At 43.8% G+C, this 24,544-nt stretch overlaps 1 long non-coding RNA gene across 1 annotated transcript; it reads left to right on the top strand.

The window, feature by feature from the left end:
* Positions 1 to 20,751: 20,751 nt before the first annotated feature.
* Positions 20,752 to 24,100, top strand: LOC124314369. Its single transcript, XR_006911197.1, has 3 exons — positions 20,752 to 21,071; positions 21,148 to 21,305; positions 23,414 to 24,100. It is a non-coding gene; the product is annotated as an uncharacterized LOC124314369 (long non-coding RNA).
* The last annotated feature ends 444 nt before the right edge of the window (positions 24,101 to 24,544 follow it).

Below are 24,544 nucleotides of genomic sequence, written 5' to 3'. Positions count from 1 at the left end.
AAACAGATCGCTCCAAGTCCAAGGCCCTCGCCGCCGCCACTTTTTCCCGATGACCATTTTTGCAGGTTGATGGGCCATGAAAATCGATCTACAACCTTATTATCATCCTTTCCTCCCGCATCACGTATATAGACCGTCTCCCGCGCGACTGCGTTACACACACACCGTCCTTGTAGAGCCATCGCATGTCATTTGAACCAGATGATACATCACGTCACTTTGTAATAAAATTAAAAAAGAAACAAAAACAAAAAGAAAAAGAAAAAATGAGAATAATAGAGTCGCTCGTTTCTCCTTTTTGGTGTTTCTGCTCTTCTTTTGGCTGTTGTTGTTGTTGTTTTTCTGCGTGCCGAAAGGGGCGCCTTGGTCCGAATCCGGGGCTTTTTTTCTTTTTGATCAAATTTCCTTATTTGGCGCAGATGGTGTCACACTAAACAATAGCCAAAAGACTCTTACGTCGACTAACTGTGGCATAGCAGAAAAAGCAGAAGCCAAAACCACCACCACAGTGTTGGGAACCAGTCACAGTGTTGGGAAGATGGTGGATTTTTCCAGGTGGTTGGGTGGCCACCGAGAGAGAGGTACCGTGCCGAGCCAAGGGAGAAAAATGCCGTTTCTCATCAAACTACTACTACTACACACACATAGTGTCTATGTAGTTGCTGGCGGGCTTCTGTTGTCGGGTCATAATATCCAACAGTCCGAAAGAAAAAGAATATTTGTAGTACTAAAATGTACTCTAGAGAGAGAAGGTTGTGTAGTTTACTCGTATAAGTACATTAATTTCATTCCACACACAAGCCCAAAAGTCAGTAAATAGTAGAGTATATATACACCATGGCAACTGTAGTGTAGATAGTTATTGTGTATTATATAAGCCACTTCCTCCCGGTGTTGTTGTTGTTGCCTTTTTTTTCGCTGTTGGGGCTTTTGAGATGTGCCTTTTCGTGTGTTGGTTTCGACCCCGGAGACGGTGACCTTAACCACACGAAGGTGGCCTCCTTTCATCGCCATTATTAGTACACTGTAGTCTCTCTGGGCCGTCGTCGTCGTCATCATCATCATTTCGGACTCTTGTTCCTGTGTCAAAAACAATAAAGCTGCTTCTCCCCGACATTCTCGAGCGACACCAACGAATAAGCCGGGACCCCGGCAACAGTAGCAAGTTTTATATGACACCATCATGCACTCTCCGTCGTGTGATGTGATGGATGTGAAATCAAAAGGCCAACAAAAAGTCGACCATTTTTTCCCACCTCTCTCTCTCTCCTTTGCGTTGGGTGGTGGAAATTAAAAGAAAAACAAACCAAAATTCAAACAAGAAGCGCGGGAAATTGAAACGCACCCAAAAGTTGACACAGAAAAATGTTTGTTTTTTCCGGGGGGAAAGAAAAGAGGAGATGAGTTTTACAACGACGACGCGTCGTTACACCGGCGGGTGACGTAACCGAAACAATCGAGCCACCGAGGACACACACACACACACACACACGTTGTAAAAATTTTTACCCCCTTCCTCCTGCTGTTTTTCGTATAAATGCGGAAGTTTGATCCGGAATTTCACTAATTTTTTTGTTTTCATTTTCCAAATTTGTGTGTATCTTTTCATTGACCCGCATTTTGGTCACGGTGTCTGCGCATTTTTCCATCTCCTGTTTTTATCTTTCCCCTTTTGGCACGCATGCACAAACACGGACGGACGGGACGGCAGCAGCAGGAGCAGCACATCAGGGACAAACGAATCAAAAAAGAAAAAAAAAAAAGTAACCTCCTGGACAGGTGCAAATAGGCAACGGTCAGGTGTTTCATTACACTCGGTCATTGTTATTGCTCGTATATATTATACCGACAAGTGAGAATAGACAGAATGTTGTAACAGACGGATGGATACAGACAGAGCCAGGGGGGAAACGGGTGGTGGGGTTAGGAGGGGGGAGAATGACAGCGTGAGTGCGCGGGTATGCCCCCCCCCCCTTCTGCTTAGTCGGAACCGGTAAACCGGAAGAGGCAGAAGCAAACATCAAGCAGCGGCCAAAAACACAAGCGTAGCTATGTGTGTGTGTGTGTGCGCACATGATCGACCGTGACTCTTCCGGTTTATTTCCGCAGCCCGTTCCGTAGTCAGTCGTTTATTAACCGGAAACAACAAAAAAAAAAGAGAGGAACAACAAACACGAAAACAGACGGCCTCCTCTCCATTCCGTTTCATTTTAGATTCAATTTTCGGGCGAACGAACGGACGGACGAGTGTCCACGCTCCGGGCGCGCGCGCGCAATTCAAATTCAATTTTCTGCCGGCCGTGAATGCAATTAAACGAACCGTTTTTTTCTTCTCCTTCTTCTTCACGTGAAGGAAAAACACAAAGTCGGTGGAAAGAAGGAGGAAAAAAAGAGGGTCGGGTGGACAAGGGGGGGGGGGGTAGGAAGAAAAGTAATGGGTTAGAATTCAAGGGCTGTCGGTCTCGGTTTAGCTTTAAACTTTTCTAAAATTCTTTGATGAATGACGCTAGCGTTCAGTGTCACATTAGTTCAGCTTTCCACTTTTCCAGCACGTTTTTTCTCTTCTTCTTACTTAATTCTTTTACGTATATAAATATTCGACAAACACAGACTCCCTGAATGCCCCCCCCCCCTCCCCCCTTAAGAACTCCCGCTGGCTCTCGACCATTAAGCATTAAAGCATCATTGGCATTTTCAACAGCAACAACGTTAAGAAAAATGGACCAGAACTTTGTTGTTTCACATCGTGTCTTGGTGTTTTATTTCCCCACTAGGTACACACACACACACACACTGTTTGTACTTGTATATGCATACACATGTTTGGCGGATACAGACGGGAGCCCCGGCGCTCCGATGCGGATAGAAAGAAAAAAGGTCTAGAAAGGGAGGACAGGTGGGAGCCCATTTCGCTCGGTTTCCTATCGCAGCCAAGCCCATGCAGCAGGAACGGACAGGTGATCCCCTGAAATATGTGGAAACTCCTATTATATGTTGCCATGTACGTACGTAGAAAATGCCACGGTGTGCATAATGCGCTAGAGCACAAGTGGATATAGAAAACACCGGCCGCAGCAGCACCATCCACCAGCAGCAGCGCTACACATTGATACGAGTGTGTGTGCCTGTGTGTATAATTAAACTGTGACGACGGGCACGCTCTCGCCGCCGCTTATTTTATTTTATTTTTCTCTTCATTTCCCTTTTTTTTTTGAATTCCGTTGATGTTGTTGTTGGCGTTGGGAGTTGGCTGGAAAAGATAGGAGAGCGGGAGAAATTTAAAAACAAAAAAAGGTCTGTAAACGAGTTGATTTTTGATTATAGAAATGAAAATGGGCGGAGGAGAAGCAAAAGGGGAAAGGAGGGGAGGGAGGATGTACGTACGTAACCAAAAAAACCAGAAATTGTCGTTTGATAAAGTCCGGAGCAGGTGCAGCAGCCGAGCGCGGCCTCCCGTTTCGGCGGGACACGGTCGTTCATCAAACGGTCGGCGTGACTGGGAGAGTCGAGTCGAAGGGAAGAAAGAAGAAGCCCCTCGCACACACATGTCTCAATGTCTTTTTTCCTTCTGCTGGATTTTTTGGTTTTTTGGTTTTTCCCGCTTCAGCGGTTTCAGTCTTGTTTCGTTCCTCCTCCTCCACCTCGATGGGCGCCCAGAAGGTCCGGGACTCTACGCAGAGCGACGCTAATGGATTGAAAGCTTGACGCTGAAAACGGTGAACTAATCCTTGTAAACGAGCCAGTTTGACTGTATTAACTGCTATTAGATGTATCCTATGGGCTATACGCAGTTGAACGTCTCAGCTTATAGATGTGAAATGTTATATTATGCATTCCTCGGGCTTATCCGCCCTGAATTATACGCACGTAAGAGAGACTGCGCTAGATCCTCTCGAAACCGTTTCTTTTGCTTTTTTTTCTTCTTCTTTTTGGGTTTTTCTTCTTTTTTCAGGGAAAAATTTTCGGAGCTAATTTTGGCCTGCCGACTATCTTACCCCGGCAGAATGAACTCGGCCAGCTGGAACCGAGTTTTTTAAAAGCGCGCCACACAGTAGGTTACAAATAAATGCGTAATATCGGTGCGGGGGGAAAAAAAGAAAACAAAACTGGATGAGAGGGGAAGTATAGGAACGTAAGTAGGTAACGAGTGGGTGGGAATGTGAAAGATGGATGGCTCTCGAATCGGATATATATGAGACCACGGATTTATTTACCGCAGCAGTTGTGTGTGTTATACTGACTAATTGTTCCGCTGTTTCTCGGTGAGACTTTTCCCCTCTCTCTCTCTCTCTTTCAGGGTTATTTTCGTGAGCTGTGTAATACAGATGGATACTCGGAAGAGTCCCGACACTCCCCCCACATATTAACCAGAAGCTGAGAAGCAGCAGCCGTGGGATGACTGTTCTATGGCTGATTTTTCTCTCCTTAAATGTAGTCAAAAGTCTTCATCTTCTCCTTTTTCCCCCAATTTGATTTAAATAATCGAGATGGAGGGGAACTAACCCGTTAACCCGTTTCAACATACGTACTATTCAAATTGAAAAATAAAAATAAAAATAAAAATACCTTTTGGTTTAGGCCTATACACCTGAGCCACTAGACGGAACTTTCTCATCGGTTCGCTCTCTCTTCTTCTTCTTCTTTTTGTCTTGTCACTTGAGAAGTTTTTTTTTTTTCTTTTTTCTTTTTTCAGGGGAAAGAAAAAAGAAGAAGAAGGGCTCGGGGTGAGAGTCAAAACCTTCTGAAGAATTTGAGTGTGTCCGAGGAATGTATCTCTAAATTCTCTCAGACTAGAAGACACACATACACACAAATTCAAAGCGTATAGAGGCGGGTGGTAGTGGTGGTTGAGGTAAAATATCCTACGGTTGACCTCATCATTCCACCGAAACACATTTCTATTTCCTTTCCGTCTTCTTAGAGTTTTATTTTTATTCTCTTTTTTTTTTCTCTCTCTTTAGAATAATGCAACAGCCGGAAAGGTCATCCGCTGTTGGCAGGACATGCGGTAAGACACCCCTTTATTCCGCTTTATTCCCTTTTTAGCTTCCAACTTCCAACAAGAGGGTCCTGATGGTTTCGGTCTTAAAGTAATTATTTGCATGACAGGTGCGAATCTTTACTTTTATCTTGACTGTCGTAATGGGGGCTCGGTATGAATTGATGATACCAACTATTAGATACGAAATAATCTGAAATAATGCCGATCCGTTCGGCTGGATGTCGAACGCGAGTGAGAAAACCACTTTGATCGCTTTGGAGCGATTTGAATTAGGTCGATTTTTATCTATCGATACCTTACAGCTCATAATTAGAAAATTAGTGTCGTCTGCTACTCTGCTGTCGTTTTGTTGGAAAGTCTCGAAAACGAACCGAGGTTTAACATTATAAATTATAACGAAAACGGGTGAAATCATTTTTTTTTAAACAAACCTAGCTGCACGAAAATTAGTGAAACAAATAATGTTACAAAAATGTGATCGTCGTGTGAGCTCAGGTGTCGCGGCTCTCCAAGTCTCCACTCCATGCTGTTTGGCGGGTAAATGAAACTAAGAATGCAAATGTAATGATTATGGGAGCATAAAAAAGAAGAGTTTCTGTTCCAAATTAGTGAAATATCAGTCCCTGACTAGCATTGATCATGTAAGCCCAATGTCGATCCGTGGCAGTTTGTTTGCAATGTAACCTTCTTCTTTGTGCAGACTTAATAAGGCTTGAGCCAATCATCGTAACAACAAACTGTGCAAGTTTATTTTTGTTCTGGTCTATTGATCTGTCTTCAACAATCTCAGTATCGTGGCTAAGATAATGATTTGTGCTACTTTTATTCCTGCAAGCTGCTAATTATTTCAATGATGCATGACTTTCACAAATGTATTGCATTACATGGAAATCTTAAATTCTCAAGTTTATTAGGTCACTGTCTCATTTCAAATTTACAACTTTAGTTGTGTCTGTCAATATTTTTTCGTAAACCCATTTTTTATTTTCTATTTAGAGATCAACAGCATCCCTCTTTAATTGGAAAAAACCACCGATGTAGGTCGAGTTACGGATCTCTTCCTCTGTCCTCGTGTACACCCATGTGAGTGTGGGAGTATTCACGAGGACGTGGGATCCTCTTTTCCTATCCCGACTGGTGGATTCAACTTTTCAGCGGAAAGAGCATGGATGCCTGGCTGTAATTCCCAGGCTTAAAGGTAGGAAACATTCATCTCTATTCTTCCTTTTTGACTGTTTGATGGCGTAGATTATATATCGTGACACAGAATATTCCAGAGCTAGGCTGTTGACTGGAACTGTTTTCTCTTGCCCTTTTTGTTGACTTAGTCAGGTTTCATTAAATAATTCATTTCTAGAACGAATGCAGATCAGGCCTATTTTTGTACACCTCCCTATTTTGTCTGTGGATATAGACAATCCAATTGCATTTTTTAAAATTATTATTATTTTACTCACTCTTTAAGCGAAGTGCAGCTCGAAATTTTTATGACTATACTAAGGGACCTCCCGCCACACCGGCACCTTTCGTTCTTCCAGTGGATTTGATTCTCAGAAGGGATATACGTTGGTTGAATTCGAAATATCTTGAAGGACGGCAGCGCAGATTGAGATATTATTATAGTAGCTGAATAAGCTATAATATCCGTTTCGGCTAATGTGTATTGTTGACTCAATGACGCAATATAGCCACTGAGAAAACAACACACACGAAAGACTTAAAGAAAAACTAACCCGCTGCTCCTCCTGCTGCTGACAGTGGTCTGTTCCGTGGCAGAAAGGTCTTTATAGTAAATAATGAGGTGGTAAATAACGGGGATCCAGGAGCGGATGCAACTTATTTTTCTCTCTCTCTTTCTCTCTTTCTCTCTCTTGTTGTTGTTGTTGTTGTTGTTTTATTTGTTTGGCTTTTTTGTTTGGTTGGGCGCCGGTGGAAACTGGCTGATATGTGAACGCCTGTTGCGGCCGCTGTTGTCTCACCGTGCTGTGTGTTGTGTGTGTATATCCGCATCGGTATATAATGTGAGCTGCTGCCATTTCGTACGTCTGTTTCTCTCTCTCTCTCTCCTTTTTGAAACTTCTTATTCCGATGTAAATAACTCGACGACAACAACAACAACAACCGAAAACTCCTCCGCGCCCATCGCCCATCGCCCAGTCTATCCCAACTCGCTACACACCACACGGTGGGGGGAAGAAAAGAAAAAAACAATACACGAAAAAGGAATGAATTTACGGTGGATCTCTCCGTCTGTTTTGTGTGTATAAACAACCAAATAATAAATTGACCGAATCGCCTATTTAGCATCTTTTTATGGACATCTTTTTTTCTTTTCTCCTTATTCTCTTTAGCTCTCTTGTCTTTTCCTTTCGTTTCTTCGGAAATGTTTAGAAGCGAAAAAAAAAACAAAAGTTCTTTTTTTCCTCTCCTTTTGGTTTTTTGTCTCTGGAAAATCTTCTGTCCCAGTGTTTTGGTTCGTCGGCAATTGACCACCACCGGCCCCATTGATCTGATTGAGTCCCAATGACGTACGACCAGCCGTTAACGCAGGTGACAATGGAATTTATGGCCCGTCAATTCACACACATACTTGAAGTGAAAACAACAATAACGACCGTGTGTGGCTCTGGTGCGGGCGGCTGCCCAGTCTCGACTAGAGAGAGAGAAAGAGAGGAAAGGGCTCAAAAGCGGCAAAATCGGGCCGGCCTATCGCTCGGCAGCCGCAGCCTACATATAATTATAGATGTACGATGGGGTTTTTAAAGGCCCCTTTTTGTTTTTATTTTATTTTCCTATACTTTGAGACTCTTTCTCTTCTTCTTCTTCTTATCAGCTACTTATCCCGCGCCCAGTAAAGTTGTGCCTCTTTTTTTTCCGTCTAGGAATTGTGTTGTCCTTCTCTCCGCTCCTGGGCCACACTTCTCTCGATCCTATCTGATTGTTTTGCCTGTGTATAGTCCTCCTCCATACGTATACGTACAGCGAGCGACGCCTTAATTTATGAACAGTCTCTCTCTGTTTTTCTTTCTTTGTTTCTTTCTTCCTGATATTGTGGGTTCCCCTTTTCGTCGCTAAAGGTCGAATAGCTCCGTTCAGAAAAATATAGAAAGAAACACCCATCCGGAACAACTGTGTACCTACTACACAACATGTCTGCATATAAATATAACCGGCGGTGCGCCCGCAGTTTTGTGTGCGTAATCGCAGGGTCACCGTCTTCAAGTCAAGTCAGTCAAGTCTAAATATATAAATGATACTCGGGTGTACATACTACGCGTGTATATATAAACGGGACCGAACGATATATACGCTCTTTATGCGTGCTCGTGTGTGTGTGCCGAGAGTCGTTTTGACAAATGGGTAAATGACGAAGTCACTCCTACTCCTCCGCCTCACTTCTTCTTCTTCGGCGGAGAGATTTTTATTTCTTTTTTTAAAAGAAAACCGAGTCAAATTTCCTAGGCTTATTTGGGAGTCTCTCTATATACACCACTATGTGTGGGGCGACTGTATCCTTGTTGCTGATGATGTGAAATGTGTTTTCCTTCCGGTCTGCACGCATCATTTTATTTTTTCAAAAGACCACGCGCATATTATTATTATTTTTTAAAAACGAAATCATTTCATTTTTTTAGTTTGTTGGTTTCATTGGATTTTTTGGAGGGCTTTTAATTATTCCCGGGTTTTTGAAAATTCCAAAGTTTTCGCATCAGTGCGCAGAAAATTCGCTACCGGGAAAAAGTGTGGCAGAGCGGCGGACATCAACACCAGAAATAGAAGCTCCGAAAGGAGAAAACGTAACGGACCGTGAAACTTTCAGGAATATCCACAAAGTGGATTTTTGGAAAATGGCGAATGCATACGTATATATGTTCCGGTTTTTTGACGAAGTGCAGCTGTGTACCAGAAATGACGATGATTTTACGATAAAAATGCTCATCGTCTGTTCTCATTTCACGATTTCAAATTTCCCTCCAGTAATATTCAAATAATTTCTATTATTGGCTTTAGCGGGTAATATATTGCATTAGCTGGAAAGCGGTTATAGCGGCCATTTCGGGGCCATTTCGGAGAGTGACGATGGACGTGAAACTACTGCCGTGTCACCTTTAACTGCACAACTTTTTTCGGGGGTTGTAACAAGAAAATATTTCTGAGTCATTTTGAAAATAATATTGATCTACAGTATCTCCTCCGCGCGGGCTTTTGATTAAATTTAAACCCATCGTCGCAATGGCCGCAATGGCCCCCCTCTCGCACCGCACAAGTTCTCATTTTCCAGAATAACTCTTAACATTTCCGAGGGTACTTGAGCAGAGCGTGGCAGCTCTAACTCTGCTGACACACGAGTTAAAGGTCCGGCTCTCTTTTTCTTTTTTCTTTTTTTCCAATTTGTCGGCTGTGAGAGACGTGCCGCCGATGGCTGCTGCCCGTGTGTGATGGCGTATGCCCCATTTTCGACAGCTATTGCGCCAGAGCCAGGGTTTCCGAGCAGGAGCGTCTATTACATTTGAAGATGTCGAGGAAAATCAGGGGGCAGCAGACAAGCCGGGGAAAATAAAGAGGAGGAATATTTTGAGTACTGCTAGCCGTGTGATGTTTGGAAAATATATATTTATATATAGATAGATAGATAGCGCGGGCGATACTCTGAAAGACAAGACCAGCCGAGGGCAGAAGCTTGGAGGCCTTCACGGCCCAGTCAAAGAGAGAGAGAAAGAAACGGACGTCTTTTTGCTCTCCAAGAAGAAGAACACTTTTTCCAGTTTCTATCCAGACGAAGCTTTCAACTCTTAAGGTTTCCATACGTCTTGTGGGAGCTGCTGGGCCCTATCCAAACACCACTTGTCACTCATCCGTCTGCCCACCCTGCTGCTGGCTATATAGCACACACATATATATATATACAGAAAATGCACACACACACACACACACAGCTCAGACTATAGTGTAAAGGTCTTTTTTTTTTTCTTTTTAGTTTTTCCCCCGAACTGTCAAGTAACAGCTAATTCCATTTGCCCGGATTGGATATATATCCACGCACGAACGAAAGGAAAAAGAGATAGAGAGAAAGGGACCTAAATAAACACACAACATTCATCCGGGAGGAATATATAAGAAAATTTAACCTTCTAGTCTTCTCTTCTCTCTCTCTGTGTGTGTGTGTGTGCAGCAGTAACATAACTTTCCCTTCAATCAAGGGAGAGGAGAGTTCCAGCACACCACGCACAGAGAAAAGAAGAAGAAAAATAAAAAGAGAGAATTTACTGTAGTTTTTTTTCTTCTTCTTCTTTCCTTTTTTTTCCAGGTCGAGTTCTCATTTCTTAAATGAATATGGCTGTTTGGGGGATTTTTCGGGCCGCTCTCATCCGCACTTGTATAGGCCAGAGCCAACTCAATTTTTTTCTTCTTCTTCTTCTTTCATCCTTTTGTTTCTTACCCCGTTCTTTATCTATCCTTCTTAACTTCTTATAGTTCTCGCTATTTGATAACTGTTAGGGCCGACATTCCTGAAAAATCAGACACAACGTGAGAAGGAGACCTACACACAAGTTGGTTCAAATTTTTTTTTTCTTCTTCTTCTAACTTGCGCAGCTCCGCTCACCGGGCGGTTGGGACCCCTTTTTCTCCCACTCGAATAGAATCTCTTGTGTATAGGCCCAGCGCTTTCTGATGGCTTCTCTCTTCTTTCCCTCCAAAGTCTCTACGTGTTAGGTTATGAAACGTGAAACGATTTGTCGCCTCATCAAACCATCAGACTCTCGAGTGAGGCGGCGGACCTTGTGAACGGCCCAGTCGCGCTCGACTCATCCGACAGAAATCTCTTGCGCTTGGTAGTTGCGCATTGGGAACTGGTTTTCTGTGCTCTTATGATGATGAGTCTGGAATGCGGAGCGCATAGCTATATAGAAAGAAAAAGAAAAAGAAACAGCCCACTGGAAACGTTTGTCGTCTAGGCGATATGTGTCGGAACGTTCGGAATTCCTCGGCTTCTTGAAACTTTTGCCCAATTTTTGTGTGTCCGTGTGAAGCCGAGATGTCTTCTTCTTCTTTTTCCCTCGGATAGTAGCCGCTTAATTTAATATTATTTTTCATGCTGTCAAATGACGTCAGGCCATAGAGGCCGTCGCTTCTGTTGGCCGTCGGAATGATGGCCGTTACCGTAGCAGTGTGACAGAGCCTCGCCCCCGTGGAATGCGTGGGGCCGGAGCGCTTTTTCTCGGACGGGCGGTTGTGAGAATCTCGCGTCCGTTGCTGTGGCGCCGACAGGTGAAACGATCGTCGCTCTCCTCTCGCGTAGAGCTCCTGATCACATTCAACCTCTTCATTTCTTTCTCTCAATCTATTCCAGCGATTTCATTCAATCTCGGTTCGTTTTTGAACCGCGCGCGATTTCTTCTCAAAGATTTCTTCGTTTATTTGAATACCGAAATTTGAACACGTTAATTTGCCGCGCTTCCTGTCGTTGTTGCTCTCCCGTGCACCTCAGTCTAGCCAGGGCTTTATTTTTCCCTTTTGATAATTCTTTATCCAAACTTTCACCTCTCTGCCGTAATCAAACAGCTGATGCTGTCTCGAACGCAGGGCTGGTCATTATTCATCGCTCAGCCGAGCCCATCACACACTACACTACACACACACACACACACACTGAGAAACGTGCTTGTGTATACATATACAGCAGGTTGCTGTGTGCAGTGTGTGCCGTATGTTTGCATCTCTCGGTGCTGCGTACCAGACAGACACGCTGCCGGTCTATTCTGAATAGAAAAAAATATAAGAAGAAGAAAAAAAAGGGAAACACACACAAGCGACAATAGATCACCTCTCTCCGATGGTTATATGGCGCTCACTCTGCGCTGATAAGGGGAAACCAAAAGGCCAGAAGAAGAAGAAGAAGAAGAAGAACCTGTTGCAAGGCCCAGCATGGATGTGTGTGTGTGTGCTGTGCCAGAGAAGAAAAGAAAAGATAAAGAAAATGGAGGGGGGAAGAAGAATAAGAAAAGAGAAACATGAAAGAGCGTGTGCAGGGAAATATGTGCGTATGGGCCGGTGCATTTACTTATACGTACTATGGGCTACTACTACTAGACGCTATTCTCTATACCTATTTATACACAGAGAGAAAAGAGAGAGAGAGAAAGAGGAATGAAGAGGGCGAAAAAAAAGAAAGAAGAAATGTTGGAGAAAAGAGGGTTATAGGTCAAGAAGGTGGAGACGAGAAGTCCCAAGAATGTCACATCGTTTAGCAGCAGGTGGAACTTGACAAAGACAAGTGGTCACCTGTACATATATAACCAACCATCAGTAAAGAGCCTTGCACCACCACCACCACCACCACCAACCTGTGGGCTGTGCACGTTCAACTTCTGTGTCTGATGTCTCTGTGTGCAGTCCCTGCGCCCCTGATGGGGTGAGGTACACACGAGAGCTGGGCAACATTATCCGCTCATGGAGAGACCGTAGGGGGGTGAAAGGGGGTTGCGCACACACACACATAGGCCTCTAAATAAAATCTGGTGGTTTTTAGTTTCCTTCGACCTTCTTCTTATGTATATGCAATGCGTCGCCGGAGAGAGAATGTCTTCTTATGCTTAGATTCTTTCCCCCTTTTTTTTTTCTTCCAAAATTTTTATTTCTCTCTCTCCTTTTTTCCACAATGGTCAAAGCGATGTGAAATCAAGAAGAGACACACCAGCCAGCCAGCCAGCAGAGGAGGGTTGTTGCTGAGAGTCCCGAAGAGAGAGTTGTGAAAGTAGAGAGGGGGGTCGACGTAGATAAATATATTATGAGGTCAAAATCTTGACAAGTCAAAGGTTTCTGTGTCACCTGAAACCTAACCGATATTACGACACACAAAAGGGGAAAAAAAAAGATGGGAACAGGAGGACCCCCTAAAAATAAAAGGGGTAACAGATAAAAAAAAAGACAAAAGAATATTGTTCGAATGTTTTTACCCCATTAAAAAGAAAATAAAGGTTGTTCCTATACATATATTTAAAGCATTTTTTTTTAAATGCGCGCGCCCTTCTCCTTTTTATTTTATTTTCCCCCCACCAAAATTCGTCGTTGCGATGATATTCAGTTATTCAGCACGTTGACAAACGGCTCGCAATATCCTGGCAAGGTCGGATATTTGTTTGTTTGTATTCCTCTTTTTTACTTTGCTCTTGTCTGCTGCCCTTTGTGCTCTCTGACTCATTCTTGACATCCTATACAACTCCACCGTACACACATCTGATAGCGCCCAAACGAAATAGCTCATCAGAGAAAAGAGAATCCTTGACCAAATTGCCTGTGTTAATACTCGAATAGGGACAAGGTTTATTCGACATATATTTCTTCATTTGCACATTTGCGCAATCAAACACAAATAGAATGCGACACCTTCGTCCAAGTTGCTTTGATAATCTTTCCGTCCAACGCAACGCTCACTCGAATCTACAGTCTCCACTCAGATTTGACATTTTTCCAGGTGTCTCGTATTCCTGATTTTCCAGCTCTTTTCTTGTGTTAATCTTTTCCTGCGAGCGCGCAACAGGAGACGGATTGCGTAGTTGAACTCGTCCATCCGGTGAATGTCAGTGCTGCTGCCTATACATGCTATACAACACGGTGATTGTAAATCTTTTTTTAAAAAATAAAAAATAAAAAAGGGGGATTATATAACATTCCGATCATCGTAGAGAATAGTGCTGGGACAAGAGAGAGAGAGAGAGTCTATATGAGGCAGCATTGTATTTCTCAATGTCTTATTACAAAGTCTCTAAGCATTTCGGTTCATCCGGAGGTGTGTCCCCGTGTGTCCTATGTGTACCCAACGTCTTGCGGATCGAAAGTAAGAAAAAAAAAAAAAATAAAAAAGGGAGAATAATATAAGAAAGAAAAAAGGGAATTGATAAGTGAAGAAGAAAAGGGGGCCAAGGGCTCCTTCTCTCCGTCCTCCCCCTTTAACAAGAAGAAGAAGAGAGAAAAGAAGAAGAAGGAGGCCGGAAGTTTCATCGACGGCAAACTATGAAAGAAATGTGATCATCGTCGGGGTCGTCCGCACACAATCTAAGCTGTCGAAAGGAGAACAGCTGCGGCGGGCCCCTGGACTCTTTAACGGCAGTATACACGAGCCATTGCTAACCATATCAGCCGTAGCAAAAGAAAGAAAGAAAAGAAGAGAATTCAAGTACACAAGAAAAGAAAAAGAAAAGAAAAATACCTCCTTCAGCGACAAGCGCAGCACCAGCCTTTATTTTTATTATTATTTCTGGACGACTCTTGAAGATCTATAGCGCTTCCGCTTGTTATTAAATTTCTTTTTAAATATTTTGTAGTGATGGAAATAAATTCCACATGTCCAACCTCTCCCTACTAAACTAGTATTACAACAATCGGGACTATTTTAAAAAGCGAGCGCGCAGTAGTTCAATCGAATGAGATTGGATTGCAGCCAGTCGAGTCTCTAAACCCACGTAACACGTGTATAGCGCAGTACACCTGATTGACAATCGGCACCCATTCTTGTGTGTGTGTATGTCCTACGCAGAAGCGCCCGGGCGGCGCAATCCTTTTAAGTGCATACAGCCAAAACCCATTGACATTCGACCCCGCTCTACGCCAACCGACACCGTGACAAGAACGAACGCGCGCCGACCTCTCGGCTAGCGAATCCAATGAAAATCTACCAGACGTATACTCGTATACTCGTGTGTAGATGGCTACCTTACCAGCTAGACTCCTTTTTGTAACTCGTGTACGTATTCGTGACGGTCATTTTTGGGTTGTTCTTTCCTTTTCTCGCCCGTCGTTTACAGCTGTCTAGTCCGTCTCTCTGTTCGTTTTTTTTTCCCGAAAAGACGTTGCTGGGGCTTTTGGAATCGGCACGTTCAAAAAAATAAAAGGGACGGCCTTTTAACTCGATTTGTTCTCTTCTATTCGGCTGTCGGAACGCAGGTTGCGCCGGTCAGCGCGCCGTGGTGCGTGATGCCCGGTGACACGAATGAAATCAGAATGCGCGATGATAAGAGCCTCTCTTTCTCTCTCTCTCGATGATACATAATAAAAACTAGGCGCTCGGCGTTCGACTGGAAAATGACGTCTATAAATAAATGAACCCGTTGCCCCTTTGTGAGTGTGTAGTATGTTGGATAGATTGTTTTTTTTTCTCAACCGCACACATATAGTATTCTTTTACGTAGTATTGATGTAGAGAAAGGAGTTCATCATCGTGGGCCGTCATGATTTTAAAAAAAGAAAAAAAGGGCCGGCTCTACTTGGTGTAGTAGACTTTTTGTGTTATCAGCGTCGTCATCGCTCGACTCATTCTTGACTTTGGCATCATTTTCGAATCAATATTGTCTTGTTTTGACGTGGCCCGGCTGATAGTGTCCGCGTTTAAATCGACCGCCAGCCAAGTGCGTTTGCGCCGTGGTGGGTGGCATTTTTGCATTATAATTCCGACTTGTTTTGGGCCCTCCGCATCAGGTTTATGCATGTGTATGCAGGGGTATATATATACATATACATACTAGTGCACAGAGAGTCAGTCTGAAAAGAAAGAGAGCTGATGATGATCGGGCAAAAGAGGCAGTGCAACAACAACCGGTCGCTGAATAATTCATCGCCGATATTTTTCTCTCTCTCTCTCTCTTCTTTCTTTTTGGGTGTGTAGAAGAAGAAGAAGAAGAAAAAGAAGGAAAGAGAAATTGAAAGAAGAAGAAGAAGAAGAAGCCAAAAGAGAACGAACGCTACACGAACTGCCGCCCAAATCAAAGAAAAGCCAGCACAGATAGAAAGAAAGAAAAAAAAGATGTGTTCATGTGTGTTTTAACTTGTTGGGCTTGTTGGGCTAAAGAGGCCGGAGTAAAATGGTTAGAATAGAATGAGTAGGCCATTGCGTGGAGATGGAATGGTACGAGGGGGGAATCTGAAGAAAACGCTGTTGCAACAGCACACACGGGAAGGAATCCACAGCCAGTCACTCCCATTTAGCTGTTGAAATATGTGAAAAGAATTGATGGATCTTTCCTTCTCTCCCCGACGAGATGGCTCAGCGCTCAGCCACAACAAGGAGCCAGCAGTGGGTCGGCGACCGAAGCTTCGGCGCCAAACGGACAAGTGACGAACGTTCGAAACACTCGTTTCTGACATTTTCAAAAAATAGAAATAAAAAAAAAAGGGAGTTGCCTCATTTAATTCTTTTTCCCCCTTTTTCCGTCGCTTTCCCGATAGGTATAAATATTCTCTTGTGCGCCTCATCCACCTCGTCCGAGATCCATTTGATTTCTATCCCTCCTTCACAATTTTTTTCCATCGCTTTCTCTCTTGTATAGAGGACGGCCAGCAGCAACCAGCAACCTCCCGTTGAGCAATTGTGTGTACGAATCGAATCGGCCGTACCAAGTGTCCATCTACCACACGGCTGCTGCTGCTCCTGCTGCTGCTGCTGCTGGCCTTCTCTAGATGAAATATGTTTATTAGGCCTATTTGGTGATTTATGACGACGTAATGGCGCTATGTTTTAATCAAGAGAATCCCTGGAAGTTGATGGATCGACTACATTCCCGAACCATTAATAATAATTTAATAAAAAAAGATATAAGAGTAAAAACAGTGCCAGCAGCGACCAAGTCTAAGTATCTATCTGCAGTCGATTCGAAATATTTATTTCATTTGTAGGCAAATCTGAGCTTGAAGAATGATAATGAAGCCTACTGCTGGAGCAGCAGCCGTTGAAAAGCGGAGAGGAGAGAGAGAAATAGGATCCGGACAGTTTGTGTCACAGGTTGACGAGCCATCAGTTCGTCTTCGGTGTCAGCGCGAACGCGTGCGCGCCGGCTAGAGAGGGATAGAAAAGAGCCACCCGGGCCCACAGAAAAATAACTTCTCTCTTTCTCTCTATCTCTCGTGTGGGCTGATGGGCAGCTGCAACAACATTTAACAACGGAGGCCACCCCCGCAACACATGCTGTTATGCTGTTGCTACATTGGCCGTCCCCCCTTTTTTGTCTCTCCTATCCGGTATAGTAGTTTGTTACATTCTGAACAACAATCTGGGCAGCGCGATCGTTATATACCTACAGCCGAGAGAGAGAGAGAGAGAGAGGAGTCAACATCAGCAGGAAGTTTTTTTTTAAACAAGACAAATCCTTGGCGATATGCATATTGCCAGTGCTGCGCACAGCAGACCTGAAGTGTGTGTGTACGGGTAACCCAATCCCGTTTTTGGCCGGCCATTTCTCTCACTTAGGGCATCCGACGACGACGACGACGACGACACAGGGGGAAAAACAACTTTTTTGGGAAGTCTGACTCATCTCCCAACCGCATCAAGAAAGTTTTTATTTTATTTTATTTTATTTTTTATTTTTCCAAACCGGAGCGCCCTGTCTTTTCAATCATTTCATGACCCTTTCTATTTTTTCTTCTTCTTCTTCTCTTTTTTTGGACTTTTTTTTCCCTTAAAAAAAAAAGATGTTTGCATAGATATATCTGCACGTGTATTTATATTTATATATTTATCGACGCTCCTATATCCTAACTCTCGTTCCCGCTGTTTTGCTGGGCCTTTGACGAACGACGACGACGTGTGTCTGTCCAGCTCTCTCATAGTCTCTTCTCTGCTTCTCTGCTCGCTGCTGTGTTATTAGCTGATGCGCATTCCTTTGGCTTCTGTCAACACATTCGTCTTTTTTCTTTTTCTTTTTTTTTTCTTCTTCCGACGGTCGAGGGAAACGCGGATGGCGATGCCCTTCGGAGGAGCTTTTTCTCTGTGCTCATCTTCAAATGAAAATGGATGAAACTTTTTCTGACTTGGTGAAAGCGGAGAAGGGACGTCTTTTGCGCTATCTTCACCCCCTCCATGCAGTTGGGTGAGATGGCCAAGAGAGCGCTATTTAACTCTTTTGAGTTGTTGTTGTTGTTGTTTCCTTTTCGGTCCCTCGCCTCCTGTTTTTGGTGTTGCCCGGGACGACCCGATTCATCAACTCGCCTATTTTAGTGCCAAAAGGACGGCCGAGTCCAGCAAACATCAAGATTTTTGTTGGGGGAGCTTAAACGATGGCTGCCGCAGAGGTTAGACACGGACTGTGAAAGACTCTCCTCGGCTTGTGCATTTGTTTTGTTGATTCAACGAGCGTGGAATGATTTTTAATGCTGCGCCAGCCGTTGATTGGTTGGATTTCCCGTTTTTGTCCGATTAAAAATTCCTCTTCATTTCCTTGTAAAAAGACACACACAAACACACACACAAAAAAAAATGGGGAGATGAAAATGAAAGAGAAGACAGAGCGTTTGATCATTTTTCAACATATGCTGACACGCAATTGTAATCGAATCCGGTTGGGTTCTGAAATGAGCTTTTAGCGCGAAACGTGAAACTTCTCATTTTCATTTCCCTCTGTCTCTCCGTTTCTCTCTCTCTCGCTCTCTTGTGTTTCTCTCTCTGCTGGCTGATGAATATATGCATGCCTTATTATTATTATTATCATCATCATCACTACGGCGATTACCACAAATAAATAGGAAGACACGTCCGTCGGTCGGAATGGGCGGGAATGAGTCTATGATGGGCGAGTGATACCTTGTCGGGGTTATTCTGGCCGCTCTCCCGTGTAAGCTGATCTACAGTCACTGCACGAAGAAGAAAAAGAAGAAGAAGAGTACCAAGAAAACAAAAATAGAAAGAAAAAGATACAAACAGCGGTCATCATGCACGAGAGGAGGTCTAAGAGATGACGGCCGGATGGGGGGGAAAAAAGAAAATAGAAAATGAAAAAGAAAAAGGGAACGAGAGAAAGCGCGGGCGTGTCGGCGACGACCTAGACGGCGCGACACTGTCATACCTGATACTAATACAACCACCAAGTGTGAAAAGAGACTAAAGGGGGGAGGGGGGAAACGCCAACAACAACAACAACCTCAAAAAAAAAAAAAACCCAAGACATATTTCCAAGAAAGAAAAAACGAAATATGGAAATCACGGAACGAATAAAATCACGCCCGCCGCTCGACCCGCGCCGACGTTGTGCTCGTCCGACCGAATCAATTGCCCCCGATCTTTTCACGTAACCCGTAAGACAAACACCCACACACACACACACACACGGACGCGTACCACAGTCAGTTCTCGATGCCAAACGTTTGATAGGAGAGAAAAGGGGGAAAATAAGAAGGGCAGTCGGCGTGTTTGTTTGTTCTTTGGCGTTTTGTTTGTTTCTTATTTCACCGTTGACTGTATGGGGGGGGGGGCGGGAATGCACCGGGATAGCACCGGAAGTGGTCGATTATTTAACAGAGAAAATGAGCCGGTAGGAGGAGGAGGAGGAGGAGGAATAGACAGTAGACAGTAGACACTAACGAGAGTTAACAAACAGCCCAGCACCACCTCACACGTGTATTTATATATCAACTGTGTGTTTCCTTCGTGTGTGTGTGTGTGTTGTGTTGCCTTCTCTTTCTTCTTCTTCTTCTTCTTCTTCTTCTTCTTCTTCTTCTTCTTCATTTGGTTTATTTTTATTTCTCTGCGGGCTTGAAAGAAGTGGTCTTTAACGCATCATAATACCACCTATAAAAATGAACATGAATAATTAATAAGTAAACAACCTGGAAAGCGTCTCGGTCGTTTACGAGATCGTAAATTCCCCTTTGATTTGTCAGGTGGAGATTTTGATTTTTTAATTCGTTTCCTTTTTTATTTTCTATATACAAGCGCTTATGGACTCTTATGGGGCGGGCTGACGAATCGGGCGCCTTCGTAATCTTTATGTTTCATAGTTGTCATGATGATATCGCCATCTCTTTTCTTTCTTTTTTTCTTCCCATCCGAAACATTTTTCCTTTTTCTTTTTACCTTGAAAATGTTAACGTGGCCCATCATTCCGTACGTGCTTATTCTCACGACGGTATTCACGAAACAAAAAATGAATGCCCAGGTGTTGCCCGGGTTACCTGCGTTATCTCTGCTTCCCCCGAAAATTTGAAAATGCGAGGGAAACGGGTGAGAGAGCGCGCGAAGAAATCAAATATTCAAACCAAATATCAAAGAAAAAATGTCCCAGAAAAATGATGCAATTCCCCCCCCCCCAAAAAAAAAAATAGTTATTATGTATGATATGCCGAGAAGAAGTGACTGCCGTACACTGCCGTCAGCTGATTGTTAATAGCGAGCACATTGGTGTCATCGATCACAGTGGCGGCCTATGCGGGCGGAGGCGAAATAACAAGCGCGGCAACGACTTTTTTTTTTCAAACAACAACAACAAAGTTATAGAAAAATGTCTTCTAAACAGTGTGTACAAGGTTCTCAAGGAGAGACGGCATATATCCATAGAAGCTACTCGGCGATATCTATACCTGACGACAAGCCGAATTATTGGCCGTGATGGATGAAGCGTATCCTCACTTCCATCCCTCTTTGCTCCTTTTTTCTCTACTGAACTATGTGTCGTGTTGTAGTCATTGATAGAAAAAGCGGAGAATGTGACTCTCTAATAATGGGCCCAAGTGAAAAATAGAGGAGAAACAGCGTATACTATATGCGAGAGAAAGAAAATGAATAGTAAAAAAAGAGAGAAAGAAAGACGTTTCATCCGTCCAGGGGCTGCCGGAGTCGATGGCTCGATGGAATGCAGACTGGAACGGTATGCCAACAGTTCTTCTTCTTCTTCTTTTTCCAGTGTCTGGTGTATATAGTGTATACATATTCTCGTCTTGTGTATATAAACACACACAGCGTACTGTTCTCTCTTTGCACACAAGATGCGCATACACAAGGACTGACTGCTTTCTGCGTTACAACAAAAGAAGAGCGGCCCGGTCCATAGTGTGTGTGTACACACAGTGTTCTCCAAAACGATACCAACAGGTACTTGAGGGCCTTCAAAGTGTCTATACTCTCTCTCTCTCTACTTTCCCTTGGTCTATTTTTCAAGTGTCGCTACTCAAACAGAACTCTGGCCGTTCGCTTTCCATCCCCTGTGAAGACATTGGCGATGATGGGGGTGGCAACTGGCGGCCTCCGTTAGATTGAGTCTATCCTCACTCGACTAGAAATGAAGAATCAAATCAGATCCAACAGGTAATAAAAGCCAAATAACGAATAGTTATGGACGATGACAACAACAAAAAATAAATAAAAATAAATGTTGATTTAGTTTCTTCTTAGAAATGGATGAAACATTCCGCAGAATAGAAAGGCAGCGGAGCACAAACCAACAACAACCCGTTTAGCGCGTCAGCGGCAAGTGATGTGTGTTACATTGGCCAATGCAGGAGAAATTTCCATATTTCCAATCGACTGCAGTACACACATGTATGAGTATAGTAAACATCCATTCACTCCGAATCCCAAAAAATGACTTGAAGCAAAGCGGTGGCTTTTAAAAATGTTATGTAGCTCATCGAATAGATTCCTCAACAACATTTCTTCTGAACAATGTCGGTGGCTGGATCGACTCAAGCACAAAGAGCCGAATTGAAATAGTTGCGGTGAAGGGAATTTGTTTCCCATTGAAACGTTTTTCCCTTTTTCTTGTCTCGTTTTTTCTCGTTGCCATTTCTTTCGTTCGGAATACATTTTGATATTTTTTAAAAATGTATAACGGATGGAATGAGACAGAGTGGGGGTGTGCGCTTATCTGTTACTTGCCCCCAAATGCCCATCACTTGTAGCTCTTCAGATTCTCGGTGGATGTGATGCGTCTCAACCCTCAACAAAGCCTCCTACTGTGTTTGATGCAGCGCCCATTATAGGAAACAAGAATAAGTACTCTCCGTCCCAGTCCCAGTCCCGTGCCTCTTCTGTCTCAGCCATCCAGCCCAGCACTCGACCAAGAATGAGAGAAGAATAAAAAAATGCGGAGGAATGCAACACTCCTCATAATAGTGGATGGGGTCCCTCGACAACATCAAAGAGAGACTCTATCATTTACCAGATATAGTAAAACTCAAACCGCTGACCGTTGGGCCGCGAGACAACAAGTGGCTCTTCTCTCTCTCTCTCTCAATTTTCGAACAATCTCTCCGATGAGCGATTCGCTTTAGCCCATCAATGCGGTCGGGCTCGTGGAATGCGCGCACACACACAAACAGTTACAAGTTACAAACATGTGTAACAAGAAGCGGACCAATAACGTTGTATGCGCGGATTGTATTTGTACACCCACACGGGGCCAAGTATTATATACAAACAGAAGCGTCTTGTGGCTTGATGGCCATCGTCTCACCCCCCCTCCCCCTTCCCCTCGACGTTTTGAATGTCTCTCTTATTACATAGAAAAACGGACCGTATGTGCCGGCCGATTGCGGATGCTATAGTATGCTATACGTAATAATAGTATACTCTGTATGTACACTTGAATAGTATAGACTGGGTTTTGCCGCGTAGTGATTCGAGACATAGTTGGAATGCTCGTCAGCTAATAAGCCGTCAACATATTTCTCAGCCGGGGCCGGTAACATGTTTGGCGCGCTGTTGTCCGGTCACTGGGTTTATGAATGCGCCCCACAGAGCAACCCGTAATGCATAACAACATCTGTTGGCTGGAAATATGCGTTGCAACTGTTTGCGGGTGCGCTGGTGCGAAATGAAACGGAAGACGGGCGTTGAGAGAAACAGCACCACCACTAGGTTTTTGTATAATTAGCTGTAGAGAGACCCAGATTTTTGAATTCGATTATAAGCTCTTTCTTCTTGCTCGACTTTTAATTGAATGCGCCCCAGCGAGGTGAACTTGGATGATGAAATTCTGGGTTAACAACTGTTATAGTATTTTTCGTTTGGCTGGATGCGCTGCGTACGTAAATGTATTTCAACGAGAGAATCAAAGTTGCGTCAAAGATGAAGGAAAATAAATACAAGCGTCGGACATCCACCGAATTTAAACAACAAACGACCAAGTTCCAAGACGAAAAAGGAACAGGGATGGGGGGGGGGAGAACAGGATGGATTCTGTCTTCTCATCGAGTGCCTAACGAGCTTATAAACGTGTTCTAAACAGTCTTGTTTTTGTAAACGTTGCACACACACACAACGAAACGGCCACGGAGATCGTTAGTCATCATTAGCACCGCCCCACGCGTACAGCACGTTGTACACGCGCCTTCCCGGTCGCGAGAAAAAGACGAAACGTGAAGCAACCACCAACAACAACAACAACCGCAACCACAAAAAAAAGGGCCTCTCCTCTTAAAGAAAGAAACGAAAAAACATGGCGAGAAAAGAACGACAGTGGAAAATCCCCCCCTAAGAAAAAAGAAAAATATTACATAAGAAAATATACCTCCGCCCTATTCCCACTGTTTCATTGTCTCCCGCAGCAGATCGAGTATATTCACTGGCGCAGTTTGGTTATTTTTCTTTTCTTTTTGTCTTTTTCTTTATTTTATTTTATTTTTTATTTTTTTTTCATTTCGTTTTAGGTCAGAAGATGCTTACACCCACTCCATCACAACCCAAATGGAGCGTTGCGTCAATGTGAAACTCCATCTCCATTTTGCTGAGCTGTTTGTTTCCGCGTTTGTCTGAAAATTTTTGTGTGTGTGTGTTGCCGGGCATTAGCGGCTGGCGGCGGCAGCAGCAACAGGTTTGTGATATGCTGTGTATTACATTGATTCGGAACAAGAAGTATCGGCCATCGAGGGTTGTACATATTGGGACGGCCAGAGGGGGAGGGAAAGGAGATTTGTTGGAGATGGTCAAAGGAGGTCATCGCCACAGACAGAATTGGCTTAGATGGATTGGGGATGGAAGTAGCTGGTTGCATTGATCCGCTCGACTTGTCGCCCGTCAATGATGATCAAGCTGAGGCACCAAGAGGAGCAAAAAGCACCTGGCCAAACCGGAGGAAGGGGAGAAAAACTCGCACGGCGGCAGCGCGGAGCCGACAGAAAACAACCTGTACAACAATACCGAGAAGGTTTCCTTTTTTTGTTGTCCAGCAGAGAGAGAGAGAGAGAGAGAGAGAAAAACGGTCTGAAAAGAGGGAGAGGTTCACATAGAAAGCCGGGCCATATCATCTACAGGCACAATGGAGAGTCAGGTGCATACACACAGGGGCCATCGTCAATGGAATGAGGTGCTGCTGCTGGTCAAGGTGATCCCGAGTTCAACTAGACACAAAACTCCATTGATCTACTATATACTGTGTGCTGCTGCTGCCTCTGCATTCCTTGTAATTTTGACTGGAAATTTTCTTTTTTTTGCCTCTCTCTGTCTCTTCTCTTTTCTCGGTAAAAACCGGGCCGTATCTGGGCTTGTGATGCACCGCAAACAGCGCACAAACAAAATTCATTCATTCACTCCAAAGACTTGGCTGGGCACTAAAAGAAAAAAAAAAAAAAAGAAAAGTTGAAAGCTATATGGCTATATAAGAGAGCTAGTCTGAGGTATAGAGCGCACATAGACTCGAGTGAGAGAGTCTTATAATAATAGCGGTCCAGCGAGAGCAGCCAACAACCAATCTGTTCTCTCTTGTTCCCCAAATAAGGGCAGACTACAAGCGCACTGATGTGCAAATCGAGAAAGAAGACGGAGTAGTCATCATTCTTGTA

Source organism: Daphnia pulicaria, chromosome 10 (genome assembly GCF_021234035.1).
Source record: "Daphnia pulicaria isolate SC F1-1A chromosome 10, SC_F0-13Bv2, whole genome shotgun sequence".
In the NCBI taxonomy this organism is placed as follows: Eukaryota; Metazoa; Arthropoda; class Branchiopoda; order Diplostraca; family Daphniidae; genus Daphnia; species Daphnia pulicaria.
Note: the sequence above shows the minus strand (reverse complement) of the source record. Positions and strands in the feature narration are given on the sequence as shown.